Source organism: Haliotis cracherodii, unplaced genomic scaffold (assembly GCF_022045235.1).
Source record: "Haliotis cracherodii isolate W230 unplaced genomic scaffold, xgHalCrac1.p SCAF_7, whole genome shotgun sequence".
In the NCBI taxonomy this organism is placed as follows: Eukaryota; Metazoa; Mollusca; class Gastropoda; order Lepetellida; family Haliotidae; genus Haliotis; species Haliotis cracherodii.
In genome coordinates this window covers 51,883,279-51,893,373 of record NW_027266330.1, presented here as the reverse complement: position 1 = coordinate 51,893,373, position 10,095 = coordinate 51,883,279, and the positions used below count along the sequence as shown (strand labels likewise).

Sequence of the window (10,095 nt, the reverse complement as noted above, 5' to 3'; positions counted from 1 at the left end):
CCTGTTCTCCAACCACGGCATCGACAAGCACGACTTCAGTGGGCACAGGGTCATCGCAATTGGCGTCATCGTGAGTGGAGGCGTGTCATCTTCTCTGATGAAAGTCGCTTTTGTGTCTCCCATGCAAACGAAAGAGTCAGAATTTGGAAGCGTCGATATGATCGTTTTGCTGACAGAAACGTTGTGGAAAGGGATCCATGGTGTGGACCCAGCGTCATGATATGGGCAGGGATTGGACTTAATGCGAGACTTGGACTCATGTGCTTTCTGAATGTTGGTCAAGGTCGGGGACACGGCGTCGCTGCCCAGCGGTATATCGATCAAGTGATCAGACCCCACGTTGTTCCAACATCAACAACACATTTCCCAGCAGGACAATGCTCGTCCACCTGTTGCCAGATCTACCATGGCCTTTCTGCAACAACACAACATCCGTGCTCTACCGTGGCCAGCCCTCAGCCCTGATCTGAACCCCATCGCACACTTGTGGGATAAGGTTCAAAGGCGTCTGCACAATGTGCACCCAGTCCCTACAACTGCTGATGAACTACGCACAGACCTATCCCCGACATCCAAGGATAGTGGAAACCAACTCCGGGCCGCGAACTCCAGGAAAAGAAGCCCTGAGGATCACATCAAACCTTCAAGGAAGCGAGCCTGTCAGAGCCCGGTGGTGGCCTCTGTCGTCTATCTTCCTGTTGCCAGCTGAGAGCGAAAAGTCCAACCACGCCCGTCTTATCGACAATCACGCCGGCAATCACCCAGGGGATCACCCCGGCGTCAGGTGTCTGTATACTACAACACTGCAAGACACAGGCAGCACTCCTCCCCTGTAAGACGAGCCTCTCCCAGAAAGGAACGGCGCTCTTCACCCCGGCGACATGTCTCTCCAAGACAGGAAAAACGACCTTCGCCCCATAGACCTATCCCAAGACGGGAAGTTCCAAGGCAGGAGCGACATGTCTCCCCAAGACGGGATCGACGCCCTATGTCAAGGAGGCAAGCCCCAGAGCCAAGGCATTAACAAGGCCGCCCCGAAAATAGCAGCTCGGTTCCAGAGTAGTCATCCACATGGAATGGGATCGAGCTGTCCAATACGGACGTGCGGAAAAAGAACCAGGACGCTGCGCCATCATGCCTAAGGAGCTCACCTTCCACCATGTTTCCGTGACTCCGTATCAGCGTCACAAGAAACGGCAGCTGACATGATATCGGCCATAGAAGACCTTGCAGATTTTGGGAGCAGGAGCTACCTGGACGGAATTACATCAGTTCGTCCTAAGGAATAGCCTTGTTCCCAAAGACATACCCCTAAGAGGAAGCTGCTTCGGGCACATTAAAGAACTGTGTAACATCGAAGGATGGCCGTTACCACTAGATTCTGTCAACCTGTCGCTGGATAGCCCTGCCTGTCTAATACATTGGAGGATCTTGGTAGCCCTCCTGGACGTCACCTCGGATGGAGTCCGAAACCATTTCAGGAACTTCGGGAACCTTCTGCCACTGCCAGGACCATCGCCAACAGCAGAGCTTCCCGGAACGTCCACTCGACCAACTCCATCCTCAGCGCCGCCGAATCCAGAGAGACTTCCCAGGGGTTTTGACACCCATTTCCACTCAGATAGGATGCGCAGCAGGCTCCAGCTGGACGCTGCCACACCCCTTGAAGAGGTCCTGGACAAGGCCGGACAGCCAAAAGAGGTAAACATCAACCTTCAGAAGGCATTACAGATCTTTTGCGATCCACCAACCAACTTTCCATCAGTGTTGGACGATAGCCGTAGGTTTCAACCCAAAGAATGTGCAGGCCATGGACCCTGACCAACTCGACAAGTTAAGGCATCTGCTATCATCCCAGGATGTAATCGCCTTCGGGGAAATTGGCCTGGACTTTACTGTGGGAAACTGGGACAGCAAGGGCAAGTCCTAGGGCAGCTCTTCAAGCTGGCACCATCAACCAAGCCAATCATCCTCCACCTCAGGGGTACTACCGCAGACACTTATCAACAGGCTCCACTACAAGAATGCCTACAAATTGCCAAGGCTGCTGGAGTACCCTCCACCCAGAAATTCCATCTCCATTGTTTCTCTGGGTCATTTAAAGAAGTGGCACTGTGGACCAAGCACTTCCCTGAGACGTGGTTTGGATACACAAGGATGACCAACAACTATCAGCGTTGCGGTTCCTTAATGCCAAGCACTTCTTTTGGAGACCGATGCCCCATATTTGTGGACTCGCCCAGGTCGCCGAGGAGTCAACAGCCCAAGACTACTGGGTGCAGTTGCAGCTATGGTGGCTGCTGCCCGACAGAGTTCCACAGCCAACATCCTGGAGCGTGCTTATGTCAACACAAGGCAATCTGGTTGGGGATTTTCTTATTTAAGGCGTATAACTAATCTTAACCATGAGTTACGCGAACTGTCTCGGTTGATAGCACAAAACTGCTGCCCAACCCTGCGGGGATTTTCTCATGTTTTGGCGAGGTCACCTGTTAGATCCTCCATGTCCTCCTGATACCACAAGTCCAGAAAAGAGGGAGGAATGTAGTGATTGATGCTTCCACACTCATACATTGGGTTACCACGGATTGGCCACCCGATGTTACTCGTATGTTTCGGGTGTGATCGAGGCACGTGATTAACTTACCCGCCGACATGTGACAATCGACAGATTGAGACAAGACGGCCGACCGAACGGACGAAACCTTACGAAGCTAACACGATCTCGATCTCCCCTTCATCAAGCTTACGCTGCAAGGTAAGCGCATTTTCCCTATCACAACAAAATTAACCATCCGGTTCCGGAAACTGAATTTCCGTATATACGGGTAAATTTATATAGTAATTATTTCGTTTTGAATGAAAATCGTCCGGGAACCGAGGTTTCCGGATATCTGAAGTCCGTATAAGCGGGGCATGACTGTACACTATATTACTGTACACGAAACATAAGTAAAATAGATATTTAAAACAGGGATTACGAAATTACTCAAATAATGCACTTTCATACACATGCATACATTCATCTATGCAATTGGTACAATTAATTTAATGTGATATGAGATAACTATGAGTTTTATTTAGTTTTAAATGTTGAAATTAAGATGATAAGAACCTAGGCAAAGTTAACTATTTATGAAATAAAGAAATTACTTTATAATACTTTATAATATGAAATGACCAGAACACACTAAACTGTGAGTTCAACTTCAATATACAACCTGGCTAGCATAAACCTAGTACAGCTTATTTCTAACTGTAAGAATTATAAATACACGAAATACATACAAAATATCATACAAGAAATATATTAACAGTAACCTTCAAATCCATGAAATTAAACACAATAATCCATGATATCCAAGAATACGATCCAACAAGATCCATGAAAATATATACACAAATACAACACTGATGTGTGACCTTCTGGTGTAATCTGGCAACTGCCCCAAATTACAAAGAGGTTCAAAGGTTACCCGTGGTCAGCTGTGAGTGACCACAGAGAACAATAGATTTGCCTATGCGCGGGGTGGGATACTGAGTGATGTTGGTGAAAAGCATGCAGTGGCATGGTGAGTTCAGGCTGGAGTAGTTGTGGACTAGTGACTAGTGGACTGTCTTTTCACATGCAGCAACATTTACTCCGCTGAAATTTGTCATTGGCAGAAATGTTTTTACCACTGACCTTGCCCAGGTGTATTGATGAAATGTAGATGAGCTACAGTGCCGCGCCAGTATTTTCCTTATATTGTCAACATGGCAAATTACATTCTTCCTTCGTTCGGTGATGGGATATGATTTATGTTTTGAAAACTAACAGGGAAATATGAGAGGAGGATTGCTCATGTTGCTCCCTGTCAGTTTGTAAGTATAAACAACTTTAATGAGTGAGTGAGTGAGTTGGGTTTTACGCCGCTTTTAACAGTATTCCAGTTATATATCACGTCGTGTCAGCTTAATGTGGGAGGAAAGCCCGAAGTGATGCAGGTCTCAGACGTTTACCACTTCGGTGAAACCCACGAGCACGGGTATGGTGCTGACAAACCTAGAAACATAATCGGGGCCAACCGGGATTCGAACCCACAATCACAGGTTTCTGGCGTGCCCAAGGGACGCAACTTAGACGACTAGGCCACCGGTGCCCCCAACAAATTTAATGACAGTATTATCAAACACATCTCCTGACTCTCACATCTAATAATGTCATAAGTCCATAACATCTATCAGCATTACCACATTCCCATTGCATGCTAAAAATATTGCAGGAATGAAGATCATATCATGCAATTATGTATATGACCACATTTTGGTATGATCCTCATTATACGTTTCATACACATTGGCACATCAAAACATACTTAATGATTTCATTATATGTTTACAGGAGAAAGGGAGAACCCCACTGTACATATGAGGGTTGGATGTGCACATAAGAAAGTGATGTCAGCATCTAACAATGTGGAAATAATATACAGAGCCGTGATGTGTGAAGTGGTAGGTAGTGAATGTACAATATGTACTATTTTGTGGAACATTATTGGTTGGTTTGTTGTTTAACGCCGCACGCAGCAATATCCCAGCTATATGACGGTGGTCTGTAAATAAACGAATCTGGACCAGACAATCCAGTGATTGACATCATGAGCATCGATCCACGCAATTGGGATCGATGACATGCATCAACCAAGTTAGCGAGCCTGACCACCCGATCCCGTTAGTCGCCTTTTACGGTAAGCATGAGTTGCTGAAGACCCCGGAATCTTCACGGGTCTTTTGGTGTCATGTGAATATGAAGCATGTGCAGGAAGCCAGTGTGTGTGTGTATAAAATGTATTCGTAAGTACTGATCTTGACACACAAAATAGGTCATCATATATCATACAAATGGGAAATGGGTAGCAGTTTCATGATGGCTGACAATGTATGAAATGATATATTTTTCCTTATACAAAGAAAAGAGTAATGCTCCATAAATTGGGAAATATGCACTTCATTGCATATATATTTTCCAATAATGTATGTTGAAATGATAACAATGAGGGATACAAAACAGTATTTCTGAATATGAACATTCCGTGAAGATACTTTGTATGGCTCTCATGTATAACAAATCATTAAAATAATCCCTTACAGCTAATATCAACCACGGTGTTGTCCTTGTGTATGACCACTAAGGAAAACTCACCATTGCTGTCTCAACTGGTAAGTTCCATCGTACAATATCTGTCGTATTATAAGAAATTTTAAATGATGAATACTGATTTGCAAATCATCGTGTACATTGAAATATGTCCCACAAAATTAGGACAGGTGCCATATGCATAAACCATGCCAATTACCATTTATGATGTGACAATGTGTTTATCACTGTCATTTGACTTCTGCTGAGGAGCCATGTCATACCAATTTGTTTTGAAATAGGAGCTTGGTTGTTCCCAATTAAGTGCAAATACATTTTGAAAGTGGTAAGAATAACTGAATGCTATAATTATTATAGCATGCAATATTATGAAACCGGCGACCGAAGAGCTGGAGGAAAAATAGTCAAATCCAAAAATAGCGTCTATCCGTCCAGACATTGTTTGTGCATGCATTTAAATGTCACTCTGTCATCATGTATGTGCTACTTTCAGTGCAGTTGGAAATAGGAGCTTGGGTGTTCCGAATTTGGTGCAATTACACAGTCAGACCGGTAAGCATAATGTCAGTTCATCATATTTACTCCATTCAATATCAGTGTGCATGCCTATAAATGTTACCGTGTATGTGTTACTATCATTGCAGTTGTGCTGATAATCTGTTTTATGCTACTGTGGAAATTGTAACTTGGGTGTTCCGATTTTGGTGCAATTACAGTGTCAAACTGGTAAGTGAGTGAGTGAGTGAGTATGGTTTTACGCCGCTTTTAGCAATATTCCAGCAATATCACGGCGGGGGATACCAGAAATGGGCTTCACATTTCAAGAACAAGACAAGAACAAAATTATCCAGAAGAAATCAGAAAAAAACCGCTTAAATGTTTTTTTAGGAACAATCTTTAAAATTCCAAATAGGATGACTGGTCAAAAGGATGCCAACAACGTTGATGAATATCATGCACCTACTGAGACATGTCCACGTCCTCAACAGACTTCAGCACAGACACTTGCAGATGTTGAAATGAAAAGACACTGTCATCGCTCGAAGTGCTCACCAAAGAAATGGACAGTCTTCTGTTACAAATGTCGCAAGAGGTCGCCTACAGTCAACATCTGAAATGTAAGTATGACAAGGTGTCACAGGAATGTAATGATTTGCGTACTACACTATTCAAGGACACAGCTTTCCAGATGGAATCCAAGGAATGCCAGGAAACGCGAAAAGCGAAAGGAAGTAATTATTCATCAGCTGAAGGACAATCTGAAGACAGCAACAGCTGCTAACATTACGTTGAAACAGGAAGTAACATCAGAACAATTAGGAAGGGAAAAGGACATGTCCAGAAGATGCAACAGAGCCATAGAGAAGTGAAGAAACCCCTTCATTACTATAAAGGCAAATCACATAATCTCTCTGGGGAAGTTCGGAAGCCCCAGCTTGATTTTGCACAACTCCAAATACAATCCCGAGAAAAAGACCGCAAGATCAATGATTTGGTTCAAGATCTTACAGCAATGATGGAAGATCACTTTGAAGCTGAAACTATGAATTCCGGTGTTAACACACAAGATGTCAGGGAGACAGTGATGTCACTACATTCTCTTGGTTTGGGTGTCAACAGTATTGCTGACTGTATTAAGATTGTCTGTGGGAAACTGCTACATGTGGATATTGGTGTCCTCCACAGTCCTCAACCATCAAGGGATTCCTATTGGAAGCTAATCTTCTTGGCCGATTGCAAGTTGCCAATGCCATGATGACAACAGAAAATATCACCCTACACTTTGATGGAACATCAGATCATCAAAGACATTTCTTTGGATTTCAGCTCACTATTCAGAACAAGGAGTCTATGGTCATGTCAATGTCGGATTCTGTAAGGGGAGATACTAACACTCAATTGGACACTTTCAAAAATATCTGCAGTGATTACTCCGAGATCCTGGCCACATCTTGTGAGGATGAGAAGTCTCTTCCTGCTCGCCTGATGATGTCCATAAAGAATTTAATGAGCGAATGAGCGATCAACATATCGCCAATAAGAAGTTTTGTGAACAATTTGAAGACCTACGTGGCGAACTCATTACTGAATATGGAGTGAAAATAGGACGTGAAAAATCGGGAATTGGGCGTAAGTTTAAGGGCGACAAATCCATGGCAATGGAATGCCCTCGTTCACTTTGCCAGCTTCTCACACCTACGGGCCATGCAGCAGCGGAATTATCGGAGGACTTTCGCGTCTTTTTTGGACAAGTTCAGTATGTTCACCAGATTTGAACACAATCGGTTCAATGTCATTTTTGAAAATGCTGCCGCAGCTTGCCATCATCGATCTGATGTTCGAGAATTCCTGAAGAAAACGCCTTGCAGCAATCAGTTGGTGCAGTCTGTTGTTGGAAACATCGAGGATGACTTTCTGTTTGCGGAGATCCAAGCTGCTGGGCTATTTTATGTTACCATAACGGAACCGTTCCACCGACTCATTCTCAGTGAATCTCATGCAGCTCATTTTTTTTAAGTATTGCCCTACTAACAGACAATGCAAAGGACCCTCGAAGTGATGTCAAAGTCCCCTGTGATTGTTCTTTCACCAGATTTCCAGATGTGGACAGACTTCCCAAGTCGAACAGGTATTGGAAAAAATCTCTTTCTCCCTTCTTCCGACAGCCAGATGGATGTCAATGCTTGAGATTCTTGGTCTCATATCTTCACATACTTTAGTCACATATTCTCGTCAGTTCAACAGCCAGCAATCCCTTCTGCCAAGTCATACTTCAAGATCAGTTCCCAAATCTAACAGCATTTCTGAAAGTATGTTTGGTACATTAAAACGTCTTCGATAGTTCAAACCCAATGCAACAACTTTTCATCTGGAAGGCACCATTCTGTGGACCTACAACAAAACCATCTCGTGGCTTGATTCTTTGAGTGAGGAGGAGAAGAAGAATGCATTTGATGTGGCCCGCACCAATTCAGCTGTCTTCCATAAGCTCTTCAAGGAAAGACAACTTCACTTGAAGGAGGAGCGTATCCAACATCTGGCGTCAAAGAAACATAAACAGGAGCAGAAGGCTGTTAGGCAGTCCATATCCAGGTAAAAGGCAGTTGGTGTGTTCTTGCAGCAGGGGGACACTGCACAAGCACTGAAGCAGTTGATGACCTCTTGGCAAAATTACAGTAATTATCTCTGCAGTCGAGAGCTGACTTTGAAGACAAATCTGTCTTATTTCAAGCAGGTTGTGAAACCACCCGGCATTGGGAGAGTGTACTATCAGTAGAGCCAACAGTCATTCTGCAGCTTCACCAACAATGAACTGGCCAACCACTTAAATTAAACACAATATTGCGACATACAAGGAATCTGTGCACACCATTCAACAACCCTCAGCAGCTGCCAGTTTCACCTTCAAAGAAGATCGACAGGGGCCATTGAGTGCTGCTCGCAAGCGGATTTTTTAGTCCACTAAGGGAGTCGGTGAGAATTAGGATTTTATTGTTGTTTTTAGATTGCTGGTTATGCAGGGCTGGGGCCATGCCCATAAGTTCGGTTAAATACACACACACACACACACACACACACACACACACACACACACAACGACAAAACAACATCCAAACACTAATCAACTAATGAATCGGGTGGTCAGACTCGGTTGTCATCATACTCTGAGGGCATGGATCTTTGCTGATTATAACAATCACTAGATTGCCTGGTCCATGTTCAATTATTTACAGGCCGCCATCACAGAGCTGGAATATTGTGAGTGTGATGTTTCACATTGCATTGAAATATACCATGATGAATACATGTAGTTTGTAATTATCACACACAGAAATACTCACTCAATACTCCGTATCCTCCCTGAGGATGTCTGTGAACCTCCCCACAAACCCTCAACATGCTGAAACAGAAAAACAACTAACTTGTCTTAATCCTTTCAAAGTTTCAGAGTGAATTTGTTAAAGATAGATAAGCTGTCATTATTCATTGTAATCCATATCTCACTTTCAGGTGGTTCGGGTGGCAACATGATTGGTATTGTATGCAACGTATTGTATGACATGCACTTTGCCAGATTTTAAACCCTTGGTAACTAACCCTAATTTAAGTTAGTTTCTACCGCTGCAGTACTGTATTTGGGAAAGGGTTTATGGCTTCACGTAGCACTGAGTGCACTGTTGGTGGCGGTCTGGAAATAATCGAATCTGGACCAGACAATCCAGTGATTGACATCAAGAGCATCGATCTACGCAGTTGGTCTTCAGCAACCCATGCTTGCCGTAAAAGGTGACTATGCTTGTCGTGAAAGGCGACTAACGGGATCGGGTGGTCAGGCTCGCTGATACATGTTATCGATTCCAATTGCGTGGATCGAGGGGCGAGTGGTGACGAATGAACCCGTTTGTCGCCTCTTAAGGTAAGATGTGAATGGCGTTCGTATTAAGTAAAATAAGTAGTTGAAATTGAAAAAAAAATCATTTCTACATTCATGAACAAGAATGAAGTAAATTGCATCTCGCAGGAATATTATATCCCCCTGGCAATGCAATTCTTAAAATGCTTGTCAAACATTCCAATCCACATTGGTATCCTCTCAACACCTGCACCTGTCTACAGTTTGTCCAAGTCTTAAAACCCGGCTAAGGCCGCTTCCCTCATAGGTTCTCGTCCGCCTTGAGTCGGAGGGACTGTAGTGCACGTGCGGCTTGACTTCCACGTGGTTTAAAATTGACGCGACACACTGGGAGATGGAGCAAGACCGCAACTTTCACTCACGTACTCCATATGTCATGTCTATGATTGCGGCGTTTACCAACAAACAACCACCAGCCAGTAAAATGGAAAAAAGAAAGATATTTACTCTGACAGGTTATGTTATGTTATTGATATGCGTCCATAATTTCTATTTGCAATTAAAAATGTTTTCACATGACGAAGTTATGTATAGATTTAAT

The 10,095-nt window shown here is 43.8% G+C and overlaps 1 pseudogene; it reads left to right on the top strand.

Annotated features, from left to right (window-relative positions):
- The first annotated feature begins 406 nt into the window (after window positions 1-406).
- LOC139448981 (uncharacterized) lies at window positions 407-8,237 on the top strand (annotated as a pseudogene).
- Window positions 8,238-10,095: the final 1,858 nt, after the last annotated feature.